The sequence below is a fragment of the Equus przewalskii genome, chromosome 1, assembly GCF_037783145.1.
Source record: "Equus przewalskii isolate Varuska chromosome 1, EquPr2, whole genome shotgun sequence".
Lineage (NCBI taxonomy): Eukaryota > Metazoa > Chordata > Mammalia > Perissodactyla > Equidae > Equus > Equus przewalskii.
Genome location: NC_091831.1, coordinates 132904746 through 132916882, shown reverse-complemented (window position 1 = coordinate 132916882; position 12137 = coordinate 132904746). Strand labels below are relative to the sequence as shown.

Sequence of the window (12137 nt, the reverse complement as noted above, 5' to 3'; positions counted from 1 at the left end):
GATATTAAACTAAAATCTCTAAACGATCTTTCCAAATTTCTGAAAGAGTAATGTAATAGTGACTTATGCTCTATCAAAAGTTAAAAATAATTAAAATCTTACCAGAAGCCCTAAGTATTAAAGGCATTCAGATTCAAGTTGTTAAATATTTTTAAATCTTGTTTTATTACATGGGCAGTTTCATTTCATTTTCTTCCTTCTTCTATATCCTTGTTTTTGAATATTCCCCAAATATATCAATATTTTAACTGTACCATATAACCTATAAACTAAGTAAAGCATAGTCTTTGTTTATGATCCTGTAACCCAAAATGGTAGTCAAGATACACATTAGGCAACTAAAGAAATACTAACATAGTTTAGGAAAATATTTAATGTTTTTGGAAAACTTTACACGATCTATAAATAACAAGCAAGTATATAGAAACATCTTTACTTTCTGTTCTGAATTTGCAAATAGTTTACTAGTATGTAAATCACACTTGAAATTGTAATATCCACAGGGTTCACATAAATCTTGTTAGATCTGAAGCAAACCATGAAATGTCCGAGCTCTAAGGGACTTCACACATTATACAGCCTAACTTTTTAATGATCGGAAACTTGTGAATTTTTTATATTGCTAACAGAAGTGAATCCTTTAGAAATTGTGGATTTTAAAAATAGCATTGCAAAAAACATTCTAAAAAGAGTTAAAACACCTTAGTATAAAAGTTCAGTGGTAAACCTATGACTAACTTTGACCAAGTGTATAAAAATACTGGTAATTAACAGACTAAACTATTTCTGAGAACAATTATCAATCAATTCAGACACCACTTACACTGAGGTGACACGAGGCTTACATGGGTGGATGATGGCTTTGTCTTTCATTTTTGTACAGTTTTGCTTTAAAAATATACTTTCAAGAACAAGATGGCCTCAAGCATACCCAGAGTTTGGTCAGATAGCCAGAAATATTTCCAGATACTTGAAATTTCAAATGCTTGTCTACAAAATTCCAGGCATTCTATATCTCCTTGTTAGTCCATGATTTGTTCCCTCAGTCTTTCAGAAACTGAGCCATGCTGATAGTATTAGACTAGATAATTCAAATATGTCTTAAAGGTTGCATTCCAAAGACAATCAGAGGAACTTAAAAAACAATAAATACCTATTAAAATTGTACTGTCTTTTGAGGTTATCCTTCCACGAAATAGCACCTCAATTTTTCAAAATCTATGATTCCATTGACTTCAAAAGAGTTTAGTAGTAGGAAATAAGTGCTGTGTCTAATGATACTTCTCTCTTTCTGTTTCTCTGTCTCTGTCTCTGTGTGTATAATAAAGATTATGATCTCAAATTAAACACAATCTGTTTGCAATCTTATAACCCGAAATCAAATTTTTTATATAAAATTTTAATGAGGACCTGTACTGCCTCAGCTAAGCCAGCAGTGTTGTGGAATCTATAAAATTTTCCTTCTGGCTTCAAGTTCCAGTGATATCTTGGTACATCAATAAGAAAGTAAAATGTTGTGAATCACTAAGTGTTCTGACTAGTGCACCTCTTACATCCTTTTAATTGTTCCCCCAAATTTTCATCTGAGGTAAATATTTTCAACAAGTTCCCCAAATCTCCCTATCTCCTTGCATTAAATCTCCAACCTTTGCTCATTTTCCTCCAAAGAGCTCACAAAGCTGACCACATAATCAGTTACTCTCACTTGTAAACTTTGTTCCATTTTGAAGTATGCAATGGATGGTGGGTGTACCAGTCTTTCCCTCTGATTCTTGTAATTTTTAGAAATTTTCCTTTTCTCCACTTATTGCAGGTAACCCAGTAATTCAGCTCAGTATTTCCAGGTTTAGAGCAAGCTCCTCAAATTCCTGCCTACCAGATAGTTAGGCACTGCTGGCCCATGTGTGCAGGCTAATTTGGTAAATATCACTTTACTGCTGTTTCAGGCAGGCTGAATTTGGTTTGGACTATATGTTGGATAGTCCTGATCTTTCCAAGGGTGAGTCAAATTAATTTTTGAAAGAGTTCAAGGGACTTGATTAAGATTAAGGATTTCTGGTTTCTTAGTGGCAAAACCGAGACTAGAACCCCAATCTCCTTATTCAGTAAGTTTAGTAAACATTTACTGAGTAATATTTTTCAACTAAAGGGAGAAGGACATTATATATATATTTTTTTTATTTTAGTTTTTTGGAGAAGATATGTATTATAATTATATATAATTAATAATATATTTGTACTATTGTATTAATTTTGTATATAATATATTATATATAATTTATAGTACTTAGAAGTATATACAAAGATTGAAGAGAATACAAAAGTGGGAGTGATTATTAGTTCTATTGCAGGAGCTGGGGAGAGAGGTAAGAAAATGCTTCATGAAAGAGGGCTTTGAAGAATGGATAAGAGTTTGCTAAGCAGATAAAGCAGGAGTGAGGGCTGTTGGGGAGAGAGGGAGGGTATTTTGAGACAAGGAATAGTAGGTGCAAAGGCAGGAAGATATTGGAACAGTATTTTTTTCTGGAGAACTATAAGAAGTTTGAGAAGTTTGCTGAAGTCTAAGCAGGGGAAGGGAGCAGAATGGTGGGAAAGGGTGGCGTGAAATGGCACTGGAGAATCTGGATGTTGAAGAGCCTTATTTGCTAAGCTAAGAACTTAGGACTTGATCCTGAAGGTGATGGAGGGTCATTGAAGGATTTTAAGCAACCTGGTGTCTCCATCAGTTTCTGCCATACTCTGATAGTGCTTTAAGCTTGAATTGGGAGTGGTGTGATGATGGTGTTGGGAGCAGAAGCGCAGAAATCAGGAAACTAGTGTATGTAATTCAGGTGAGGGATATTTCCCACCCCTATAATCTATCATTATTCCCCTAAATACAACCTCATGGCACCTGTCTTCTCTGTCTCATCCCTTTTCTGCTCTGGGCTTCCTACCTTTGATTTCTTGTCCATCTACTCTCCACCATCATGTTAGTGACTATGCTGATCTTTTCTCTCTCTCTTCTAATTACTCTCCACCGAACCATTTCCCAACCTGATATCTTAGTAGATGGCCTTACCTCATGTTTCACAGAGAAACCAAGGTCATGCACTAAGCAAACCCTCAATTTGACCCCTGAAACTAACAATTTATTTGTACAATCCCTTCCTCCTCCTCCTCACCTGTTTCAGTGAAAGGACTATCCCTTCTACTATCCAAGGCTAATTCTTCCATCTGAGCTTTGAATCCCATTTCCTCTGCCTCCATTGGGCATCCCTTTATTTCCACTATCTTTTGCTTCTCATTTTCTGCTGGTTCTTTTCCCTTCAGCATACCAAACAGGATTCAAGTCTCCCTTTTCTTGACTCCATATCCTGCTACATATGTCTGTCTTTTCATTTACTATGAATTTCATGAAAAAGTACTGGTCCTTTTCTAACTACACTGTTCAGTCTTTTCTAGACCAGGACTTCTCAACTGGAATATTATTGGCATTTCAGGCCAGATAATTCTTTGTTGTGGGGGCTGTCCTGTGCATTGTAGGATGTTTAGCAGCATCCCTGGCCTCTTGTTAGTAGATGCCAGTAGCCACCCCCCCCCTTCAAGTTGTGACCATCAAAAATGTCTCCAGATATTGTTAAATGTCCCCAGGGTAGGTGGGGGGGCGGGGGGAGAAAATCATCCACTTGAGAATTACTGATTTAACTCAATATATCCAAAATATTATTTGAGCATGCAATCAATATTAAAAAATTTTAAGGTTTTTACAATTTTTTTGTATTGTATCTTTGAAATTTGGTGCATATTTTTCACTTACAGCACTACTCAATTTGTATTAGCCACATTTCAAGTGCTCAACAGCTACATGTGGCTAGTGTCTATGGAAGAGCTTAGGTCAAGAGCTTTAGAAAACAGGTTAGGTCTGGAAATACATGACTTTGAGAAGTCGTGAGTCCATAACAGTTTTAACTGTTATGGCAGTAGATAAGATAGTCCAGGTAGAATTTTATATTTAGGGTGAGAAAATAGGAGGACTGAGGAAAAATCCTACTCTAATGCTCTTCCAGTTTCCCCAAACAATCTGCTACATTTTCTTATTTATTATTATTTTTAAATATTTTCTTTACTGAACAGTATGGAGAACATGAGTGCACAAAAGAAAGGGTATTGAGAAAGATAAGTTGATGACAAAGGGAGGGAATTAATATTTATTAGACACTTGATTGGTAAGTAATGTTTGAAGCATTATATAAACTGCCTTATTTAATCCCACAAGAACGCTTTCAGGCAAATAATATTATCTCAATTTTTAGAGGAGGAAACAGATGTTTTTTGGGGGGGCTTTAGATATGCTTTTCTTTTCTTATTGGGATGTAATTGACATTTTATTTCTTTTCTCTTTTTTTTGGAAACTGAGATTTATAAAGGTCTAATAAGTAAGGCAACTGTTAATTGGCATCACTAGGATTTGGAAAGGAAGTCTGTCTGACTGATTCTAAAGCCTACATCCTCTTTCCCTACATCCTCCTAATGCACATAATGAAGCGTTTGCTATCTACTGATTTTTATAAAATAGTTAAGAAGTCGTTATGTGATCGTACAGTCAGTTCCCAGGATATCTTATTACCACTTTTGATCTGATTCTGGAAGCAAATTCACCTTAACAATGAGGTGCCATTATCTTTTTGTCATTAGCGAGTATCATTTGGTATCATTTGTTGTGCAAGACACTAAAACCATGATGTTTTTGTTTAATTGTACCGTTAAGAATAGTCAATTATTTTGTGGTTAGTTGTAATTTTTAGTTACCAAAAAATTAGCCAAAACGTAGTCAGTATTTTGGTTAATTATTGAACGCGTAACCACCAACGCAAATAAAATAGCGAGCTTTATGACACCATTCGGCTCCGCCGGGCGACTGATAAAGCGAGTACAAAAGGGGAGGGCCGGCGAAGAGGGGGCGGGACAGGGAGAAACCAGAATCTGAGCAAGCGCAGAAACAAACCGATGTTAATGGAGGCGTGAAGGCTGCTGCGCTCTCGCTTTCCGGACTGTCGTAAAGGCCCGAGTGTCGTGCTCGCTCGGTAGAAGAGGGATTGGTTAGGCGGCGGCAGCGCCGGCGGCGGCAGGAGAGCAGCGGCAGTGGCGGCGACGGTGGCGAGGTGTTCGGTCTGCGCAGCATAGAAACGCCCGCAGCGTCGGGGAAGGAGTTCCTGTGGGGCCAAATTAGGCATTCTGAACCTAAGCCGGGTGAGCTGGGCCGAACCAGGCGCTGCCGCTCGTACAGTTTTGGTGGCGGTGACAGACGCTGCTCTTGACTATAGGGGCCTATTAGGCCGAGATCTGAGGCGCCGATCACTGGCCCTCGACGCATCCTCGTCCCCCCCTTGTATCTCCTGTCTTCCTTCCCGGGCCAGTGGTTCCGGGACCCTGGGAAGAGGGTGGCTAATGATTAAGGTGAGGGGCCAGGGGGGAGGGGATCGATTGGAGGCCGCGCGTGCGCGCAACGGGGGAGGGGCCGGCCCGGAGGGGAGAAAGAGGAAGGGCTGCGGCCGCGGAAGGCTAGGGTCCGCGACCCGCCGGTTAGTGCTGGCTCCGCAGTGACTTAGGGTCTGGGTCTCCGCGGAAGGCTTAATTGTGTTTGAGCGAAGCGTTTCTCTACAGACACACCCACACCCCACAGTAGGGGAGTGTGGGTGCGGGGATTTCTTTCCCCTTTTCGACTCTGCCTAGAGTCTTAGGATGGGGGCTGAGGACTGAGGCGTGGGAGTGCGATTTGACAATGGAGTGCTGAAGGTAACGCGCTCCGGGGTGTTGGGGGGCGCTGGGTCAGCTCCCCCGGGTAGGGAGTTGCCTTCGTCTGGGCTCAAGGAAGCGTAGTCCGCGGAGCGGCAGAAATAACAGGCGCGTCGGATTTGCTATAGGGTTGGCTTGTTGGGTCATTCAGAGGAGCTTGATATTTCTATTATCCGTAGGTGATTTATCAGAGTCAGTGATAATGCGGTAGTGGAAATGTCTGTTCTATACTGCAGAAATAGAGGTTTGTCACAGTAGTTCTTAAATAGGTTGTTGTAGATCTGTACAGATACTTCTTAACCCAAATCTAAGTTTTTAACGTTTAAAAAAATACCAGGAAGTGTAGAGTATTCATTTAGTTTGTTCATGTTTGTAGCGTGGGGTGACTCCATTGTATTGTATGCTTTCCTGTTTCTTGATTTATGTGCAGTATGAATTTAGAACTCTGGAGTGGTGAGATGCCAGCTGACATGGACTTCGTTTTATAGTTCTTACAGCTTTTGAACCCGACTTAATCCTAACTTTACTTCATTTGATATTTTATGTTTAATTTTCTTGTTTTAGGGACCTCTTCAACCAAAAAGAACAGACTGTGGAAAAGATAAGCTAAGGTTCCATTTCTTTTCCCTTTTTTGTTTTTTTGTGTGTGTCATTGCTTTCAAATGTTAGAATGTGATTTCAGTATTACATAGAAGTTCTATAATACTGATTTTACTAGCCCTATTAGGGTGAGGATCTACACTTTGTTTTTTAGTAAAAATTTTCATATCAATATAAACCATGTTGTTTTTCATATACAGTAGTCTTTGGTTGTGTTTGTGAGACAAAATAGATAGGATGAGAGAAGCCCCATTACTCTGAAAATAATCTTAAATTGTTTTGTGCTTTTTTTGTCTTGAATTATTTTGCTTTTGTCCATCTCTTGCCTCTTAACCTTGGACAAATGACATCTCTCTCGTCTGTTTGCTGCCCAACATTCAGAGTAGTATTCTCAAAACTGGTGAGGGTGTTTATGAATTGGTCTAAACAATATTGTAGGAAAAACTAGGAAGAGTTGAGTCTCTCCTGCTCTCTCAGGGATGCTGTATCTGTGTGGATTCTTCTGTCACTTTTCCCCTTTTGTTTGGTGTCTTTTGGTCACTTGCATGTTAGTTCTTTCACTAGAGTTGGTTTTTGAAGAAAGATATAATCAGAATTTCATTTTAGTGAAAAAGGCATTATAGTGGAGGTTACAGCTTGACAAATTTCACTTTGATACTCTATTTCTACAGATAATTGAAAAATAGCTACACTGATGTTTAAGAGAACAGCAATTTACACATCCAAAGCAAAGGAATAGTCGGCAAATTTTCTTAAATAGTTATTTTTACTTAATTTAAAATGTGGAATAAAAACTATTGAATCAAGCCAATTAGATTTTTTTATACATTTCTTTTATTATTTTGTCAAAGAGGGATTCTGTAACGTGTTTTACTTAGAGCATAATTATATTTGGCCCTGTTTTGACTTTTCCCTCTGTGGGCTAGAACTTCAATAGGTGAAAAAAAAAAAGTGACTACTCAAAATGATCGTCATTAAAGTATATTGTAACTTGACATTAACATTCTATGTGACATTATCTTACGAGACAGTATAGGACTAGAGACAGGAGACCTGGATTTTAGATCTAGCATCGCTTGCTGTTCATTAGATCTTTGACTTTATTGATAACCATCCTGGGCTTCAGATCTCTCTCAACTGTTAAATGAGAAGTGTGGGATAGATAACTCTAGTTTTCTCTAGGTCTCAAATGTAATGGTTTGTATTTTGAGTTAGGTGTTTTTGGTATTCAGTGTTGTATTCATCATGATCCGATCCCCAGAAGGAAATGTTATACTGAGAGTATAAATTCCTTCATGATATGTATATATTAGGGAAGAAAACTATGATGACTCCATGTTTGTTGTTGCAGATACTACTGCTGCCCCATTGTAGATATTACTCATGATTTAATAGCTCTCATATGATCCTAAAAAAATGAAACTTTTGTTTTACTCCTGGTAATGCTCTTTAAATCATCCTGAATAATTTTTCTTTCAGAAAACTAATCATTGTTCAGTAAAGGCATTTGATACCTTACATCTCTGTTCTTTCTTTCCTTCATCCCACAGATTCTTAGTACCAGCTGGCCCAGGTTTCTACAGGTAGTCGATTTGTATCGTTACATGAGGAGTGAGCTATAAATGTTTAAAACAAATACTAAGTGGAGCTTACATTTTAAATAGAGGTACTGCATTATTATTTAGTCACTCAGTAAGTATTTATTGAATGTCTTGTTCTCGGTCTTCAGTGAAGAACGCACTCTGCCTGCACGGAGTGGACATTTTACTGGGGAAACAGATAATAAACAGAATAGTTTTAGGTAGTGGTCAGTGCCATGAAGAAAATAGCACCATGTAATGGAGAATGAATGGAAGTGGGGCCCTATTATGGGTTGAGTGGTTAGGGTGAGCCTCTTTGCAGAGGTAAAACATGGCTTGTGATCAATAACTAGAAAGAATCAGCCGGAGTAAGGATATGGAGGAAGAGTGCTACAGACAAAGGGAACAACAAATGTGTTAGATTAGATTGGGTTTGATTCTGGAGAATCTACAAGTGTAAATTAATTGTTTAGTTTGTTAGACTTTTTTGTGATTGCTGATAAACAGTGTAAAAATAAAGGTCAAACACATTTTATGTGTAGTAACCAAATGTAACATGTTGACCTTGTTTAAATCCTGACTCAAACCAATTGTGGGAAGTCATTTTGAAACACTTTGGAGGAAATTTGAATGTGGATGGGTATTAGGTGATATCAAGGAATCATCAGTAATTTTGTTAGGGATGATAATGGCTTTATGTTTATGTAAGAAAATACCCATATTTTTCAGAGACAGAGACTGAAGAATGAGGAAGAGAAATAAGATGTCTGGTATTTGTTTAAAAATACTTCAGAGCGAAAAAAAGGGGGGTGGTGATGAGTTAGATGAAGCAAGCGTGGCATAATCTTCATAGTTGTTGGGTTGGGGTAGTAGGTATGTGGGTATTAATAATATTGTGGTCTGCTTTTTTGAGGTTTGAAAATGTTCATATTTTAAAAAAATTATTCTGTATTTAGATGTCTTCTCCCTTTCTCCCTCTTCCTCCCAATTTTGATAAAATGCAGTATTTTGTTCCTCTTTCTAAACATTCAGCATTTATTCAACAAATGTGAGTTCTGTATTTCAGGCACTGTGTCAGTGCTTAAGTAACGACAAAGAGCAGGACCTGAAGGCCTGCCTATGAGGAGCTTATGGTTTGCTGGAGGAAGGGAGAGTCCCTCAGTGCGGGCTGTGTTACATGAAATCATAGATTTCTGTGTTTCCCTGAGGGTATACAGGATCAGCATTTTACTGTTTATATGGTTACTTAAAAAATATTTTTCTTTTTCTAGAGAATTGAAAATTTAAGAAGTTCACTGTGGGTCTATGTGCCAGTCTGCGTCACTGTTGTAGTCATTTCCCTTATTCATATGTGAATAAATCACTTGTTTTCACCACCTTTTGACATCCCAATTTGCCTTTATTTTAATTTTTTAAGTAGTTTCAAACTTACAGAAAAATTAAAAAAATAGTACTGAGAACTCTTAAATACCCTTTACTCAGATTTACCAGTTTTTAACATTTTGTCACATTTGCTTTCTCTTTCTCTCTTTTCTGAATCACTTGAGAGTAAATTGCATGTATTATGCCCATTTGTCTCTAAAGATTCACTTTTATTGTATTCTCTTGCATTATTACAGTACAGTTACTAAATTCAGAAAAATTTAACGTTGATAATAGTATATCTTTATCTGATCTATAGCCCCTATTCCAGCTTTGTCAGTTCATTCCAATAATATTTGTACCTTTATAGCATTTTTTTCCCATAGCATACAATCCAGGATTGCAAATTGCATTTAGTTGTCATATCTCCTTAGTCTCCTTTAATTTGGAACCAGTGCCTTAGCCTCTCTGTTTTTTTTTTTTTTTTTTTTTTGGGGGGGAAGATTAGCCCTGAGCTAAGATTGGCTGCCAATCCTTGTCTTTTTGCTGAGGAAGACTGGCCCTGAGATAACATCCATGCCCATCTTCCTCTATTGATATGTGGGACGCCTACCACAGCATGGCTTGCCAACCAATGCCATGTCCACACCTGGGTTCCAAACTGGTGAACCCCAGGCTGCCGAAGCAGAATGTGTGAACTTAACCACTGTGACACTAGGCCGGCCCTAGCCTCTCTGTTTTAATACATTGACATTTTTGAAGAATACAAGCTATATATTTTATGGAATATTCCTCAATTTGGATTTGTCTGATGTTTTCTCATAATTAGATTCAGGTTATGCATCCCTAGCCAGGGATTTTATATCCTCCTTAGAGTATGATATGGAAGGAAGCAGGTGTCATTGGTCTGCCCTTCATTGGCGATGTTAATTTTTAATTACCTGGTCATGGTGTTGTCTGGTTTCTTCACAATATAGTTATTATTTTTCCCTTGTACCTACTAAGCAATCTGTAGGGATAACTTTGAGGTAATGCAGATATCCTGCTTCTAAATAAATATTCTGAATCCTCATCAAGTTCCTCTCCTGGATTTAGCATCCATTGATGATTCTTGCCTGTATTGATTTTTACTTTAATGATTGCGGAATGGTTATTTTCTGAGTCTTCCACTTTATCAATAGGCATTCTGTTGTAAGGAAGAAGCATCCTTCCATCTATTATCAATATGGACTTATGTACTCCCTTTTTTATTCAATAGGTTATAATCCATTACTGCCTTTATTTATTTTGATGCTCAGATTGTCCCAGATTTGTCCAGTGGGAGCCTGTCCACCCTGGCTTCTGTGTCTTCATAATTTTTTTTGAGTATTTCCTTCTTTTCTGGCACAACAAGGTGTTCCAAGCTCATCTTGTATCTTTCCTTTCTCAGTCCTGGAATCAGTCATTCCCCAAAGAGCCCTGGTTCCTTTTAGTTGGGAGTCCAATTTGCTTTTGAGTTGTCTATTTATATATAGAAATAATCTCTTCTTTCCTGGATCAGGACATCCTCTGAGAAACTAAATTTAAATTAGATTTTGGTAGTGGGTTTATATTTCTGTGAAGATTTTGATTATGAAATAATTACATAAGATTTAGCAATTTATTACATTTACCATAAAAGAGCTATTTTATTCTTGTTTTCTTTTTTAGGTAAGTTCTGATTTGATCTTAATTATGTCCAAACAAAATAGAAGAAAAAATAAAAAGTTATTTTACTTTGTGTTACTTTGTATGTCTGTATGTAAGGTTTAAACTCAAAAACAACTTAGGATTTTAGGGTTTTTTATGTACTTAATTGTTTTTAACTAAGTCATCAGATATTCTAGTCTGAAGGAAATTGTTGCTTTTTAGCTAGCTTTTTAAGTGAAATTTTAAAATTATAATACAGAATATTTCATATATGAGTGAAAACTCAGAGACACATTATTCCAGGCAGTTACTGTTACATCTTGGTATATTTCACAGTCGTTTTCTCCCCGTGCCTGGGTATTTGCTTTATTTGTTTATCTTTAAAACCTAACTTATAAGTGTTTTTCTAGGAAATATTTTGAATGATTTTTATTTTTAAACCAATTAGTATCTATATGATTTTAAAAGTCAGTTCCAAAAGGCTTACAATGAAAGACAGCAGTTCTCTATGCCACCCCTCTTTATCCCCTAGTTTCACTTCCTAAGTGGAAGCACTTTCAGCTCTTAAAAATTATTTTCTGGTATTTACCTTTATATTTCTAAATAGTGTGCTTATATGTCTACTTAGCCATATACTTAGCCACTTTTGATGTCAGTTTGCATTTTTTGTTTTTTAAAAAATTATTTTTTAAGATAAAAGTAATACAGATGGTACCAAATTCACAAGCTACAAAGGGTGTACAGGGAAAAATAAGTCTGCTTGCCATCCCTCTCTTCATGCTACCCAATACTTTTCCCTAAAGAAATGGCTCCTTAAGAGGAAGAGGATATGTTTTATATATCTCTCCAGAGCAGCTTTCTCAAAGTGTGGTCTGTAGACTCTTGAGGGGGTCTTCAAGAGTTTGAGAAAGTCTGCTAGGTTGAAACTATTTCATAATAATACTAAATTCTTTGCTACTTAACTATGTTGACATTTGCACTGTGGTGCAAACTGCTGGTCCTGCAGTGCATAGCAAGACAGTGGCAAAAACTGTACTAATAATCATTATGTTCTTCATCACTATACATTTACAGTAAAAACCAAAAACCAAAAAAAAAAAAACACCCCAGTTTCATTTAAGAATGTCCTTTATGAAGCAATAAAACTTG

The 12137-nt window shown here is 37.1% G+C and overlaps 1 protein-coding gene across 21 annotated transcripts in view; it reads left to right on the top strand.

Annotated features, from left to right (window-relative positions):
* Positions 1-4977: 4977 nt before the first annotated feature.
* Positions 4978-12137, top strand: part of RNF111 (ring finger protein 111) — an 85042-nt gene continuing 77882 nt past the window's right edge. For 7 of the 21 annotated variants that reach the window (XR_011528096.1, XM_070578855.1, XM_070578825.1 and 4 more), the window contains exon 1: positions 5093-5232. The gene's annotated coding sequence lies outside the window, so the exon portion shown is untranslated. Of the gene's footprint in view, positions 5440-5479; positions 5779-12137 lie in introns of those variants that run through there. The other 14 variants (XM_070578858.1, XM_070578829.1, XM_070578817.1 and 11 more) reach the window with 9 other exon arrangements.